The sequence below is a fragment of the Macrosteles quadrilineatus genome, unplaced genomic scaffold, assembly GCF_028750875.1.
Source record: "Macrosteles quadrilineatus isolate MER2022 unplaced genomic scaffold, UCM_ALF_1.0 Scaffold_1__1_contigs__length_201487025, whole genome shotgun sequence".
NCBI lineage: Eukaryota > Metazoa > Arthropoda > Insecta > Hemiptera > Cicadellidae > Macrosteles > Macrosteles quadrilineatus.
Genome location: NW_026542594.1, coordinates 12,523,119 through 12,540,939, shown reverse-complemented (window position 1 = coordinate 12,540,939; position 17,821 = coordinate 12,523,119).

Genomic DNA, 17,821 nt, shown 5'->3' with positions numbered 1-17,821 from the left:
GAGAAAAAAGTTTTTATGGAGATTTTTTTGTTGAACAAATGAGTAAGTAGTTTACGCTAATGTTTGAAAGTAATCTTTTAAAGTGAATTACAAATGTTTTTTATGTTTTTTTTTTTAGTGGAGAAATTTATGCAAAATTTGTAAATTAAATAATTTCCGTTGGAATATTTTTGTTTACTGAAGATTTAAGAAAATTCAGTACAGTATTATATGTGTTCATTCAGCTTAATGAAAACATCATCTATATATATAATACGCTAAGCCGATTTTTGTGAACAGAACTCCTCCCTCATTTTTGGACCGATTTTGATGATTAAAGTGTCAAAAAAATTAGCCTGATTTGTAGTTTTGCAAAGTGTTTTTAGTTTTTTGATATCTTTATTAGTTTGGGCAGGATCTTCCATCAAAGTTGGATTTTCTCCCATAAGATTAACATGGGGGAATCTAAATATTTAATTGGAAACTTTGTCTCCACTAATTTGAGAGAACGGCTGGGCGTAGAAATTTGGTAGAGGTGTCCAAAGAAAGGTCTTGGTCTGTAGATGAGTTATCAAAAGAAAAACGAAGTAAATTCGCTTAGGGCTCTGCCCCAGAAGCCTTTTAAGATCCCTCCACAGATTTGTTTACATTTTGGCCATGTGGATAATACTTTTTAATGAAACAGCTGTTAATTTTATAATTGTATTTTAAACAACACACATCTATTGGGAGTTACTAAATAGTCCAAAAGAAGTATTTGCAATGTTATTTTCTGATTTTAAAATTGATTTTCTTCTGTTGGAAAATCTTATTATAACAGTAACTTTTGAGATTATTCCTTATTGAATTATCTTATATCTATTGAACGGGTTGTGTCTGCATTTTTTACCACTTTTGCCTATATCATTCAAGACAGATGATCATAGGTTCGTGAGATTATTGTCATACAGGCTTTCAATCATTGGAAAGATCTTCAATGGTGTAATACAATACAAAATAATATAAGTGCAGAAGGGCACGGTGCCCATTTGAGCCGTGTCCATATTTTGTTAAATTAATAGTGGTTTACAGCAACTGGACAACACGTTTTACAATATTTATGTAGACATATGTGCATGATTTAGAAATTTATTAAGCTGGAAAACTGCAATATACTGCAGACTTTTAAGAGAGGTTACTTCCATGTATTCATTCAGCTTAGTGAAAAAATAATATAGATATGTAAACAAATAAGAACCTAAACTTTTAGAGAGCCTTTGAATGTCATTAGACAAACGAAAAGGGTTGTGCATGTTTACTAGCACTACTATGCAACAAAACCCATTTAATTTATCTCTAAAATATATATTCTTAAAGTGCACTGAGCAGCAGTCTAAAAAATCTATGTATTTTACCCATATAATATAGTTACAAAATGATCAAACTCGCATTGTGACATTTATAATTCGGCTTATATTTCTCCAACAGAAAGTTCATCTGCAGTATTTGATTGTACTCTTACCGTTTCTAATAACATCCAAACACAGAAACCTTGCCTAAAATAATACCTATATTGACAAATATTCAATTCAATGAAACGCATTGAGTACATTTATTTACTACGAGTTTGTGTAAACATAACCCCCAAGACGGATCGTGTTAGTATGGTCGTATCTTAAATTTGTGTATTTATCGTTGTTTTGTGTAGCTATAATTTGTTTATTTGTTGCTTTTTCTTTTAAGTGCCTCCGACGTGACGACAACGAAACATAGACAGGAGGCGTAATCGTGATAACGACCGCAGCTACAGAACAGTGGCGCATAGGTTACAAAATAATGCGCCCTAACGCTATACCCCAAAACGACTTTTCGTTCTCAATAATTGACCCTCTATCAATGACCTGTGTTGCCTGTACAGCAAGGCATTTTGAGAAGAATAAAACTGGTCGGAATGGTTTATCAATAACAAAGGTAAACATGGTGTGAGTTACATACCGGTAATCTTTGAGTTGACTCTTTTAATCATTATAAATATGACTGTTATTCGTTTTTAAATGACTCCTGTAATACTTTGAAATTGCTCGAATTCGAGCAACATGTACACTAGTAATTATTAAAATTCATTGGTATAGTCCCGGAACTGTTATACTGTATTGACTTTTATGTGTTTGCAATATTAGTCATGCAGTTCAAAATATAGCTATTATGTATGTATAAAACATCATAAATTATGTACACCTACAACTCTTTAGGACCTTTTAGGGTTAAAGAACCATAAGAAAACATCGTGCCAGGTTTGCCAGTACTATTTGACAGAGCCATGTAAAAGTAGTATTCAAGAAATGTTTTAAATGCATCAGAGAAACATACTCACGTAAATTAAGATTTTGTTAATTGTTAATGATACTTAAAGATATCTAATACTTGTCAATAAAGTTATCCAAGGATTTAATTTACTGTTAGCAAATTAGGTTTAGGCGGTAATTCTAAGTGAAAGGAGAAAAAGCAAAAATAGTATTCTGGTCAAAAACATCACGTATGTTCTTCCAGAGTGAATAGTCCAAACCTTAAAAGCCCTAATAAATATTATCTGACCTATTGTGATTTAAGAAATATGTTGGTAAAAGTGGCTTTGGTTGTGATTACATTCAGTAGCCACATACATACGTTTAACCAACTTTGGTGATCATATATAGCCTGTAAATGGTTTTAATACAAATACATTTTATTTTCATATAATATCCGTAGTTTTCCTATTAATTTCACAGGGACAAAATATTGATCTTTTGAAATAAAAAATGGCCAAGGCAAAGCCACGACGGTCTGCTAGTGTTATTTAAATAGGTAAAAAAAAGCTGACAAGTTTAAGGAAATATTTTAGTAAAATTCTAATCAGGAAATGAAAACTTGCTCAGTCTGGAGGTTTGCTGTGCCGGGATATTTTTTAGTTTCATGTCATATTTCATTCTGAAAATAATTATGCCATAGCTTACGATTTCCTTAAGACGTAGAATTTATGTCGATTTTTATGTGTATTTCACTGCAGTTTAATATTCCTGTACAGTGTTAAATAATATTTACTTCATCGATAAGCATAACATAGTGTTTAACAGCAAGAAAGAATTCGTAACACATTTTACAATGTGTTTATATAACTCTAAGTCTAGACAACAAACATACTGAGCTTGGAGATGGCTTAGGTCAGATAGTTTAGCCTTTGGCGATTACTGGACTTTCCACACCACCTGGCTCGCTTTATTTATAATCGTACGGTCTTAAAATAGAGCTTTGTAAACAAACAGATGATACGATGGCTGGATGTTATGTATAGGCCGGTATTCTTCAAGGAAGGACAGTGTTTTTAAAGTGTTACATTAGGTAATCATCATCATAACATAAATAGTAAAGTGTAACGTTGTTGTTAAGCACTTAAAGTAATTTAGGACACAGATTGTTTAGTTTAAGTTCAGGGTTTTGGTCCTTGAAGCTAAAGGTTATAATCCAAAAAAATATCCGAACTATTTTGTTGTTGGTTAACGTGGGGACCCTGAGCTGTATACTGAACACAACTTTCTCTACATAAAATACTTGTTCCCTAAAAACACTTACATTTAACTTATACGAGGTGTTAGCCCGTCCTACGTACGGGAATTCAGTAGTCAGTTAAAACCGTGTACAATTCAGATCAGCTAGTTTACACATAAAGTCAAAGTTTCTTGCAGTTTTAATGTGAAAAATCATCTTGTAAACAAATGTTGTGTGACCAAATATTTTTTTATTCCATCATAGGCCTATACGATATGCATTTTAAATCCGATAATTTTACAATAAAACAGCAATTCTGCAGTTTTTACGATGTGAAAAGCGTTGAAGTGAGATTTGCAGCCGTTTCTCACAGACGCACACTGATTTTAAGTAGCCTACAGTGGAGAGAGTAATAGTCAATTGAGAAGTGTATAGACCTAGTCAACGATACCACCTTCCATACTTACTTACTTACCTGCTCCTTCTTCATCTTTTACCCAAAAAAAGGGATAGATTGCGTCTCGACAAAAAAATAGCATAGGTACCTGCCTCTCCATAATTATTATCACCACAATACAACTACTATACACAATTTCCAGTAGGTCTGAATGAAACTGCCAAAATAAAACGATAATATCCAATACAATTCACAGTACACTTAACTTTGGTGTCCTAACATCAAAAGTAATCGTCACACCTATCCTTTATATCAATGTCACTGCATTAATTGCTAAATGAATAAGTGTAAACAAAGAAAAGTAAAAACAATAACAGTTTGTTTTGAAACAGCTGTTTGGTTCAAATAACATTCATTTGAAAAAAATAATTGGTCACATGTAGCAGGAATATATAAAGTAAACACGCTAGTAAAGCTAATGACGTAATTGTCAATGTTTATTATCCATACCGTATATCAGTTCTATCCTTGATAATTACCCACCCTTATTGAATAAATGTACATCGTATAATTTCCCATATTAGTTAATTTAAACTACAATATATTCATAGTTGAAATAAAAGTGATATTTTCACGTATGGGGGCGCTGATATAGGCACCCCCAAAGGTAACCACGACTGAACACGATTTCATAAAAGGATGGTTTGTCTAATTGCAGTATCCTAGTTCAATGTTGACGTTGTGTTCAATCTATGTCATCCATCTGTTTATCTTTGTATAAAACCCGGCTGAGGTTGTGGTGGTAATTTAAAATTGTGATTCCTGATTATTCTTGATCTTCTTTTTATGACATCAATATTTCCGGGCCTAATCCAAACAAAGTTAAAGCAGACAAACATTAATTGTAAACAAAAAGCTACCATGAAGAATTAAAACATGTAAACATTGTTATTTTTCCAATCTTTCCTTGAAAAGCGGAGCAGTAAAATAATTTGCATCTATCCTTTTTTAATAAGACTCGTGTACAGAGCCTCGATTTGTACTGTGGTTTAATTAATTTTGGTCTAAACTATTTTAAACTGTGGTCTAATTATCTCTACTAATCTTACTTACTTCCTATAATCAATGACAAAATAAGAGTAAATAGAATAACCTAATAGTTCCATAGTTTATATTTAACCAGCTGTTAGTTAAAACAAATTATATTGCTCTAAAACAAATCGAAGATTACAAAGATTTTTTTAAAAAATAATTTGAACATCCTAGTATTTTACTATGTATATTTAATTAATCTGTCATCATCTTACAGAAGAATTGAACGTATCAATGATTAGCATTACACATAGTATAAATAAGTCAACCCTAAGTATGTCTTTACATTTGTATCCAAATGCTGAATTTGTGACACAAAAGCTGAATGTTTACAGCTGTTATGTTAAGCAAATTATTTTATGCCAAAAGCTAGTTTCGAATCTTAGCGTCGGCTGCTAGACTTTTTAAAAATTAAAACTTAATTTCTAAAAAACTGGGACCCTAAACCAAAATAATGGCTTCGACATTCCCTAGTTTTCAAAATTATCTTTCTTTCAACACAAAAATCATGAAAATCCGTCGAGTGGTTGATTCAGAATCGTGAAATAAAAAAACACCGTTTCGTTTTAATATTATAGATTCTACAAATCTAAAACTTTAGAATATTATTGTAAGATATCGTTTATCGTAATCATTATCATAGCATTTCCTTCTTGATTATAACTTAGCTATCTTGGGCTGGGGTTATAAATTTACCATGGGTAGTTCTTGTCTACTTCCCCTGAATCATTAAAACCTTATTACATATAGTATAGATTGTTTCCAGAAATAGGACTGTCGCTCGAGGTTAGCGAAATAAAACTAAAGTAATGTTAGCAAAATTCTTCAAAAAATATTCAAATAAATGTTGAACTGCTTTCTAAACCATGACTTCATAACTGTCTCTTAGGTGAATGGCCGGTGAATGAGTTCTATATCCGATAACTGCTAATTACGTCTTTGAGGTGCGAGATAGCGTTGTCTATGTCTACTCTCGCAGAATACAACAATAGATTCATTCATTAAAACCAACCTAGTTTTATTTACATTGAAATGTTTTAATATAACTACATTAATTTTCTTGAACTGAATGTCCATATTATACAGCCGTGCCGGTGTAGCACATGCGATTTACCAAGCATGGAAAGCTAGTACACCGATCCATGTAGGCCTAATAGTCGTAAGTGTCAACCTATTTCTTTTACGATAGATCAGGCCGAATTTCATTTCTGGACATTTTGTTGACACTTTTATCTGCTGACGAAATAAACATAATCTTATTAGTAAACTGCTCACAACTGAAAATAATTATGTTGCAATTTGATATCACATCTACCGCTATTAAAGGTTTTGAGCGTTTGTAATAATTCAGAATTTTTATTAATATTGTTGTGATTAATAAGTTTTAATCATATTTTAAATGGTTGCATATATTTCTAACTAAATATAGTTTAGTAATCAAATAAAAGACATGTTTACGGAGAAAAAACTATATATGGTTTCTCGTTTCTTTAATAAATCTAGCGAAAGAGCCTTAGTCGGTATTACCCTTCAAGAATTTAAGATAATTCGTTGGGTAGGCTAAATATTAATGACTTCTACATTTTTAGTCCAAACGCCATTCTTATCTTCTGTAAACCCTGCAATGCTGTTGGTACAGCTGCAGTACTGTTAATTTTCTTAGTTTTTAAAATATAGATGTATAATTTGCAGTCCAAATCCCGCTTTTTACTTAATCTCACGTCTGTATGAAACAGGTATTTTTTTTATAATGACTATTTATTAATTTAGATATTAACATTATGCGGAGTGAAGTGGTCTAGTGGGAGAGCGCGGGACTGCGGTCCTCAAGGTCCGGGGTTCACATCCCACCAAACACCAACGGAATCTTAGGAATCACACTGTAGGTCGGAAGTCTAGCTTAGAGGAGTGTGTAGAACTATTTTGTGCTAGAGCCTGCGAGACATACAAACATGTTTACATACATAATAACATAAACATAAGTAACATTTTACAATTCATCAAAAAATCTATTCAAATTATTGTAACGTTAGGCTACTAATTATTTGCCTTGGATTGTTTTAAAACATTAAACCATCTTTAAGATGTTGCATAAAGTTGATTGGTTAATTTTAAAACACATTTATTCAATTTTGGGACGGAATTTATCCATAAGCAAAGTGGGAAATTCCATTGCAGTAAAATTATTTATTAAGAAAGTTAATTTACAGAACAGCTAGGCCCTATAGTAGTGTAATAATTCTAGTGCTCTGAACAAACAGTCGTTTATTCGTATTATTATTAGTAAATTAAGTATATTTATTTTCACCGATAAAAGTGAGGCCACTTAAATCATGAACACAGATGTGTTAGAATAAATATACTTAATTTACGAATAATAATACGAATAAACGACAGTTTGTTCAGAACACTTTAATTACTACACCACTATAGCTGGTCTGTTGGCATTCAATTCTAATCCTATAATTATTTACGTTGATCAAATAGTTCAACCTCAAGATCGGTTATCTGTCCCTGATGTTATCTAAATAATAGCTAAGTATGCTATTTAGGTAAGATTTGGGAGAAGATTCTACTCCGATAGCACTTTATGTCGGATTTTCCAACAGATTAAACATACCCTCAGTCTGTGACATTCACAACAACATGATAGATGCCAAAGCAGAATACAAGTGTTAGTTAAATAATCCCAGCCCGGGTTTAAGGCGAGATTAACAAGTTATTTTTCGGACATAGCTTGAAGCCAGGCTAACTCAAGTATGCGGTTAACAGAAGGCCGTTCGCCTAATTGTAAACAATTCATAACCCTATTGTGCTCAGTGAAATGTAATACATGCATCTTCCGTAAAACTACAACGTCGTTATATACAATCAGTTAATCATGTAGAAAGTTTGAGGCATTAATCAAGTAAAACCTGAATGGAATATTGCATACGATTAGATATACATATATTGTAGTTTTACTAAATAAATGTTTAAGGTTTTAGAAACTGTGTTAGAAGATACGTGTTGTAAAATTTAATTATAGAGTTTGGCAAAAAATTGGTTTTTTGGTTACATAATGGGGGCTTCTTTCTTTGTCATATAACAACAATAAACAACCTCATCAGTAAAACGGTTTCCCCTAGTTCTTCTGATAACTTTATCTTTACAAGTTCTACATCATTACGTAAATCCTTATGATGGCATTCCTTTTATGTATGCGTAAAACTCCTAAGTTTCAAGGATCTTAATAATAGCAACTATTAATAGAAAAAAAATATTACCAATAACTAATAACGCATTTATTGTTTATGATGAAGAGAAACTCTATACAACTGTTTTGTGATCCATCATTAGTGAAAGACCCTATGAATAGAGTCGCTGGAAGAATGTTTGCTATTTGAGTGCCTAGGGACACTGCGTAGTAGTAAACAGCCATTGTCACCATTGCAGCTTTACTAGGACCTTCCACCCTCTGTCCATTACTGGTAGACAGCCTCCCCTAGAGCCATACACTCCAAGTGCAAGACCTGTCTTACACCTACAGAAGCGGCTATGAGAGGGAGTAGTCTAGTCTTGAAGGTTTGGAATTTGATGCGGACGCGTATTATGGTGTTTTTAGACTGTTTATAGCTCAGACTTCCCAAATTACTGCGTAACTAATTGGTTCGCAATAGTTTGGGATTGGGAATTCTTTTACGAGTTCAAGGAAAAATGTCAGGCAGATAAAGATTACACAATTCAGTCAACAATATAACACACACACGATAATTGTGTGCTTTAGTTATGGATACAACATTCATTGGTTCATTGTTTCGAGGATAATAGATGTTAAGTGCTAAAGGCTCGTGTGAATACCCGTAATAAAAACTCCAAAATAGTTTAACAAACGTCATTCTCTATTATGATGATGCGTGAGTAAAATTCTGCAACCCCCTGCAACGATTTGTTACAATAATTTATCACTAAGTAAGTAAACATTTAAGTTTAAATATAAAATAATATAGTTTGGTAGAAGTGCGCTTACTGTAAATTCTGGTCGATTTATAGGACGTTTTATATGATTGAATTTTGACGTTTTTTGTACGCTGTGTTAGATAAATGGTACAACTGTCCTAAAGATGTACTGTTCTCTTTATATTAAAGAGAGTTTTGGCCTAAAAAAATATATGTAAAAAATGTGTACACAATTGGTTGTTGTACCCATGCAGTGAAATTAAACCAATTAAAACTTATCATAAACTTTAAGATAAATTCCCCTTCCGCAGCAAACCTGCCAACTAAGCGAATTTCCATTTGTCCGAATTGATTTGCAATCAAATCTATTTATATAACATTAGGCTTAACTAGTACCTAGGTTTGCTGATACAAGGAAACTAATAAAGTGTATTTTTTTATTAAAAAGCTTGGTACAAAAAAAATTAATTAATTTTGATTAAAGTGCATCCAACAAAAAGCAAACTACAACATTTTAACTTATTCTCTATAAGAATAACATGGGAATTTTAAATTTACATTTTTTTTCTCCGTTACCACTAACCGTACAGAAACAATTTGATATACAAAATTATTTGTTTTTTAGACTCTTTAAAGGTCTAAAGATAAATTGGAAAACATTTTGTGTTTTAAAGTTCGGAAATGGGAAAAACCATTTTTACTCCATAAAACCCCGATCCCATGGTCCGATCATGCTGGTTCGCAAACTCACAATTTGATATAAAAAATTATAGTTTTTTAGACTCTTTAAAGGTCTAAAGATAAATTGGAAAACATTTTGTGTTTTAAAGGTCGGAAATGGGAAAAACCATTTTTAGTCCATAAAACCCCGATCCCATGGTCCGATCATGCTGGTTCGCGAACTCATTTAAGTTTATGCCGCCTTACACCTTTAAACATAATCAAAATCATCAAATTAATCTAAATCGGACAAAAAATACTCAAGTTATCGTGTAGAAAATGTAAATCCTTATACTTTTGCTAAACTAAAAGGTAGGTCTCTGAGCTAAATAGATGTAATGGCTTAGTGATTTTAAAACGGTGAAACACACTTAGATATAATTACTCGATGCAACTGTCGTCCATACCAAAATTAGATGTTTGGTTAAAACTGGTAGTTTATTGGTTGATAACTAATTCTATTAAAACGTTTTTAATATTGTACAGAAGACTAGCCAACCTTAGTCAGTAACAAAGCCACACAGATCATCTCACACCATTCTACAATCATACTTCACTCATATTTGGGTATAAATAAATACTCTACTGGGTTAGATCAGTGTGCAGCTTTGGAAATACAGATTCTTGGAGGAAGACCGATTGGAGGAAATGTTAATACTAGAAAATTACTATAATCGATTGTGATAAACAGTTTTTTGAGCTTATATCTTGTAATTACCATATACAAAACCAAAAGAGACTGGGGGGTTTCCTCATACCTCGTGAATCGGATAAATGTATCAGCTTTTTACCATCTGTTGAGGATAGGGCAAATTGATAAATTTGCTGGATTATCCTCCGGCCCAGGTGTCAGCTCATGAATACTAATCACACTTTATACCCAAATTTGCAATCACGTGGAGCTCTAGTTTAGCGTCATAAAACATTTAGTATTCCCCGGGTCCTAACTGCCTTATTATCAACTACCCGTTCGCCGCTGGACACAGACATGTTACGTGACTCACTAAAACAGCTGATTGCCAGCTGATTTCAACAGGAATTCCATAAATATCCAGGTGGGGCTATTTGCAGAGGGATTAGAAATGACTAGCTGTGTGCCCGTTCTACGCACGGGGATCTTATAGTAGTCAGTTGAAACCTTCTTATATTAAGATTAAGAACAGCAGTTAGTTTGCATATTTGCAGATATGCTGGCAAAACTATTATATATAAACCTTCGCAAATACAGTATCTGACAGTTCAAGCCTAAATAAATGCTTCGCAATTAAATGTCACCCGGATCGTTATGGTCCATATGTCCAATGATTAAACTAAAAAATGTTTTATAGATCCATGAAGCGTAGCCCTAAAGTAGGCCAATAATTGAAAGTTACTTTCCACATCGGTTAACTTAAACGTATTTAAAGTACTACCTCAACCTCACCATTTAACACTTTATTCCGGTTGACATTTTCAGTATCAAAGGTGCTCTTGTCCATTCCGTGAAACACTGAGAAATAAGGACATTAATGCGTTACCAATAGACATACACACAAAAATCCAAAAAAGGCCACGAACTATTGATACATAAACAATATAAAGGCGTAAACAATTCATGATGGTTTGCCCAACAAATGTTTTACTCAAATAGGTTATCATTTTCTTAGCATACCGGGTAAGCTAAGATTTGGAATCCAGACAGAGAAAGCAAAACTTAAGCAAAAGTTAAGACATCACTTCAATTGAATACGGACGGCTCTAATAAATAAGGTGCAACACCAACGATAACTAATTTGTAAACTACAGTGATGTGTTGGTACCTACGTAAAATTATTGTAGCAGCTACCAACGGTTCTAAGGAAAAGAACCAGTACCTACGTAAGAACCTACCTAAGAACTATAGTACATCCGACCAATTAAATACATTAATATCTAGTCCCGAGGTTATTGATCTCTTGCTTTTGGATTTTCTCGTAAAAAGTTATAGCGTAAACTTATCGGTGTCAGTTTGAAAAAAAACAACCTTACCCAAACAACTTTTTGTTATTTAATAGATTACGCATTCTCTAAACAATGATTAGTATATCTATTAACATTAGAACGAAATGTGACGAAAATCACACAATGTTGGGGTTTTGGTCATTTGTAATTATATTTCTTAAGTGGGTAGGCCATGTATTCTATGGAAAAGTACCGGTATCAAGGATCGTCGTCAAAAAGGTTGTTATGAATAAATATGTAGGCTTACGTACCCAAGATATGAGCTATGGGCCTATTGGCTGTATGGTCCAGCGATTGCATCACACGGTGAGTAGAAACAGAAAGTGACACATTGGAAAAGCGAGTTTAGCACTTCCTCTGTTAAACCTCTGTTACAATCACCCACTGCAGTTGTGATTTTTTACTTTACACTTTACACAACCGCCATTGAAGCGCCGTCAATGAGTGGGAACCTTTTTTGTAAGCTATTGGCGACGATAATTTCAGTGTCCAGCCCTATACAACACTGATTCAAAGTCTTCTTTCTGGTTGTCAAAACTCAAGAAACATTTTATACTCAAAGAATTTCTGGTTCCGATTTGGACGATGTCTAGTTATTTAATTTCATTTACGGTTACACTATTAGACTATATTATTGCACTTGCGATTAATTAAATCCGTTATGTAAGAAAAACGTTTTTAATCTCACTTGGTTGGGATTTGCTTTCAAACGTGATTCGAAATGGTTGCGGTATTTGTAAACAACATTTGTAAACATATCATTGACAGCTAGAAAAAATAATCTTGATCCGAACAGCTGTTCGTTATTTCATAGACGATTATGTGATAAAAATTGAACGAAAATTTGCCAAAAATCGCACAAAACTGCATTTTTGAACGTCCGTAATTTTATTTACAAAGTAGTGTGGCTATATTTAAATCACTAAAGACACTCTCGCCAATCCAGTGAATACATTAAAATGACTTGGATCTTGATTAATCTGGACTTGGATCTTGAGGTACTCTGGTTTTCACGGAGAAGATTGCGTAAAATGCCACCTTGAGTGTTACAGACAAAGGGAAAGACAGACAGACAGACAGACAGACAGACAGACAGAAATAGAGATAAGACTCGTTTCTGCTTCTTTAATGTATAAAACGTAAAAATAACCTAAAAGTATATATTTCTGAGCAAAGTACAGACAAAACTCTAATTTTATTTATATAGATAAGTTAATGTTGGCTGAGAAATACATGGAGTACAGTCATAGTAATGGAGTTTTCTTTTCTAACTATACAATATTTTGTTTGTAAAGCCTACTTATCTTTCGTCCATCGATTACTATGTTTTACTACAATTATAAAGTAACATATTATAAAATGAACTCGCTGTTTTTATATTGCTCAAAGTAATCATGTTGCTCTCCACCAATAGTTATTTATTTTTATTTATTTAATTATTCGAATTTTACTATTTACGTTATTATTTATCCAAGCAGGGTTGTTTTTTTAAAACTAACACACATACATCAATAATGCTGTCATTACAATATCCACATTACAGTTGTTTACAGGGCGAAGAATTCGTCGATTATACTAACATTACATGGGAGGCATAATTGACAGTGACACTTTAAATCTACGATAGTAAATAATACTAAACAGATTTTTGTTGTCTGTAATTCCTTCGATCAGAAGAACATTGGTGTTTTTAAATGCAATTTTCCTTAATAGACTGTTTGGTGTTTACGTTATATAATAGAATCGGCTCATCTTAATTGATTCCCTTTATAAAACATTTAAAATGCAGATTTGTTTTCATGACTACAACATTCAGAGTTATTATTGTGTTAACACCGCGATAAGGATCATAATGGACACTAATGTTATTTATTCAGATATTCAAAACAGTATAAATATGTAATTAATTGTTACTAATGGAAAGCCTAATTACATTGAATAATCATACATTAAGATAATTTTATAATGTACACACGATATCCCAAATCTATTTCTTATTTAATACGCAAGAAGGATTTTTGTGACAATTACTCCTCCGAAACTACTGTACCGATTGACATGTTTTTGGTGTCATTGAAAAGAGCGTAACCTGAAGTTGTGCAGGAAACTTTCTTTTTAGGGAAATAATTAAAGAGTGAGGCCCTAGGGCCTTTAAAGTTTAGTATTTAACCATGAGATAACATGGGAAACCAAAATTGTTATGAAATTTCTGCTGTTACACAAATTAAAAGTGAGAATAAGAACATGTGTTAATTGTAAACAGTCAATAAGTTTGCTAATTTAACAGTTTGCCACAAAAATGTACTGACTTGGTTGAAATGAAATATTTACTGTTTGAATTTGGGTTAGCTTAAATATTACAATGAAAAAAGCGAGAGAGCCTGGATAATTTGATATACTAAAAAGAAAACTGAATTAACACTGTGCTGAATTTCTTAGTTATCATTGAAAGAGCCGATTTGCAAACTATGAAAACATAGGAAAGTCATAGAACACCACCAAGGAGAAGAAATAGAAATATTTTATTTGTTTTCTATTTATAATCGTTATTATGGACAGCCTAATGCGGCTATGAATAAGGCTATTCATAGAAAACACTAAAAAACAAGATCAGCTTTTGAAAAATGATACAGTTTGATATTTACAAGAAATGTTGATTATACCGATCTGTTATGTACATCTTGAGTATTTCCAAAATCTATGAGTCGAATCTTTTAAAGTCATAAGAAATTATGACTGTTATTCGTTTTACAATAACGCCTGTAATACTTAGCAATTGCTCGAATTCGAGCAACAGGTACACTAGTTTAATAGATATGGTTACAATTGCATCATTTAGCACAACTGAAACCATAGATTAAAGGTGTAAGGAATCTTTAAGCGTTGGTAAGACAAATCAATCCTTGCTAATATAGATGAATGGATGTGCGGTAGTTAATAATAGTCTCATTTTCTGTCTACTTTCCAAAAAGTTCTTGAAACCCAAGAACCAATCAAGGAAACTTAAATCAAACTTAGATATCCCACCTTCTGGTCGTTCGCCACCAATTTTGGAGCTGTTTTGATTCATTAGTATATATTTAACAACTATAAAATTACCTGATCGCTATTTGCTTTAAGCAAATCGCAACCATAACATTTAAAATTTATATGTATAGCCTACTAAACTTACATATTATTAATCAAAGCATAAGAAACATAATTCAGATTTTAAAATGTAAGTTACCGTATAATTTAATAAGTAGGTGTTCTTGAATACAGAAAAAGATCTCTAGGCATAGAAAGCATTTTTTTATTTTATTTTATGGAATGTGAAAAACATTTCGAATTGAGTTTAAAATCACCGGACAGGAACATTAATACGTACCGGTAGATAAAAGGCATTAGGACGAACCGAGAATTGAATTTGGCCTCTGGGACAAAAGTCACACGCTCCAACCACTGGACTAGCTTCTGGGTTACAAATAATATTGTTTATAATTATGCTTTGCGATGTCTTAACAGTGATTACCAACAAAGTATTTATCGGTTTTTGTTTTATTCCTGCATAATGTAATCAGAAACTGTCCAAATGTGCCTCTAGTAAATCCTGAAGAAACTACTTAATTATTACTAACCACTTATGACGACTATCTTAACATGAAAAATTCAAATTACTTTTGTCCCATATTTATTGAAACCATCTCAGAGTTAATTAAAATATTTTTAAAGCAACTTAGAGCTACTTAGAATCTTAGTTGATTTACTCAGAACTCAATTAGGGTCACTTTGAGCCTATTGAGTTATGATGATTTCCACATAAGGTTGTAATATTAAGAAATACTATACTTAAAGTGTTTTCAAAAATGATTAACAGAATTTCATCCTGAGAGCAGGTGAACCTGATCGCCCAAGGTCCTACCCGCCCAGTCGCCCACCGACCTACGGTTTTTGTGTTTTTGTCCAGACAACTTTGGAGTCGCCCGCACCGGATTTATCGGCTACTTAAAATTTATAGATCCTCAAGTTTTGTTGAATTCCTTTTTGGGAAATATATAATTAGTTAAATGCAATCTGCTAAGGGTGGAGCCGACCAGAACTCTCCGAGTGTATAAATTATCGGCGTAGAGTGTAGAGCACATTCTTGGCAAGGTCATCTGCTTAGCTGTCATCCACCTGTTCTGTGCTCACGCTGCTCCTTGATGCTAACTGTTGGATACTGACTTAAACTGTTGCGTTTAGACATAATGATATAGGTTTATAATTACCCAATCATGTTTCCCTGTTCGATTCTGTTTAATAAAGTACTAGGATTTAACTTGTTCGGGCTAATTAATTTTAGCTCTCGTTTTGAGAATCGTAGATGGTTTGAAAATCTGGCTTATCGGGCAAACAATTCTGTGGAATCGTCAGGGCTGTCTTTTAAGAGATCGCAATTCAAAAGGAAGGAATTGAATCGGAAGTAAGAGCTAACATTGAAATAAAAGTGTTGAAAATATATTTATTAATTAGCAAGCATGTTTCTTAAAAACCCATTTCTCAGCTCGTGTGCATCGCAGGGTAAATCTACATATAACGTTAGAAAGATATTTCTTGAAGATGTGCAGGATCCCTTTATAAATTGAAATAGTCTCAAAATAAGCACAGAAAATGTATTTAAATTTAAAAAAATAACATGGGACTTATGGGTTGCCATGATCGTGACATAATAACATAAAAATATAAACAGAAGGAGGAGATAGTGTTGTACCTATGACCAGTTTTCACTTAAAAAGTTTTTTGTAGACACAGGAAAGTTCCAATTATATAAAAAATAATCAACGATGATATTAGCGAATTTCCCTATAGGGAAGTAGCTATTACCGTAGGTCTCATGGTAAGACCTAAGCCCGGGACCGATTTACTTTTTCATTTTGATGTCCCCAGAGGCCAAAAACACCATTCGTTCAAATTTTTATATATCTATATATAGATATATATATATATATATATATATATATATATATATGTGTCCATCCGCACGATAACTTGAGTAATTTTTGTCCGATTTTGATAAAATTTGGTTTGAAGCTGTAAGGCGGGATAAACTTGAATGAGTTCGCGAACCAGCATGATCGGACTATGGGAACGGGGGTTTATGGGGGGTTTTATGGGGTAAAAATAGGTTTTTCCCATTTTTTACCCTAAAAACACAAAATTTCACAATTTCTTTTTAAACCATTTTGTAGAGCTTAAAAAAACAAATAATTTAGTATGTTGAAGCGTTATTATGCGCCTAATTGTTACGGAGAAAATTCTAAAAAATTGTAATTTTAAAATTCCCATGTTATTCTTATGGAGAATAAGTCAACTGTTGTAGTTTGCTTGTTTATGAACATATTTTGATCGATTTTGGAAAATACTTTTATTTCTTACTAAACTATTATCATTTTATAAAAAAAAAACTTTTTTACCCTCCCTGTTGCAGCAAACCTAAGTACTCGTTAAACTAATTCTATCTAAATAGGAAATAAATGTGCTATTTTTATGGAGGCATTTTAGTGTAAATCCAATCAGGTTAATGGAAATTCGCTTAGTCTGCAGGTTTGCTGCGGCGGGGGTATTTTACTGTTTCATTTATAGAATAAATATTTTTTCAGTTCTTTTTCAAGTTTTAACCTATTTTTTGTATTAAAGAAAATGTGCTACATATTGGTCAAAGGCTCAACAGGCAGTTGTACCTTTGACTAGTGGGTGTTGTACCTTTGACCACCATATCGATTTAAGCCCAAAACAGGTAAAAAAAACAAATATATATCTTACATGATAGTTTTTTTAAATATAAAACAATATACACAAAGTAGAACTTATTATTAGTTTTATAAACATAAAAAAAATATTATTCTACTTTGTAGGATGAAAAGTCCACTCCAAAATTGAAATATTCTCTTTGACGTGCTGATTCACTTGATTTGGAAGTGTTGGGGAGCTTGCCGACAACCTCCTGTCGGTCCTACAAAACAATGGCTTATTAATACATTAGCATATTTCAATAACAACCAGTAATAACTACACTGTATACAGATGATGTTGTACCTATGACCTCTGGTCAAAGGAACGCCACCATTAAATGGTCCAAGGTACAACCCTAGTACTTCCCACCATATTATATGTTTTATGATGGGTACTGATAATAAAAGTTTCAAACATCCAAGAGAAGTTAAAGGTTAAACATCAAATAATAACCCATCA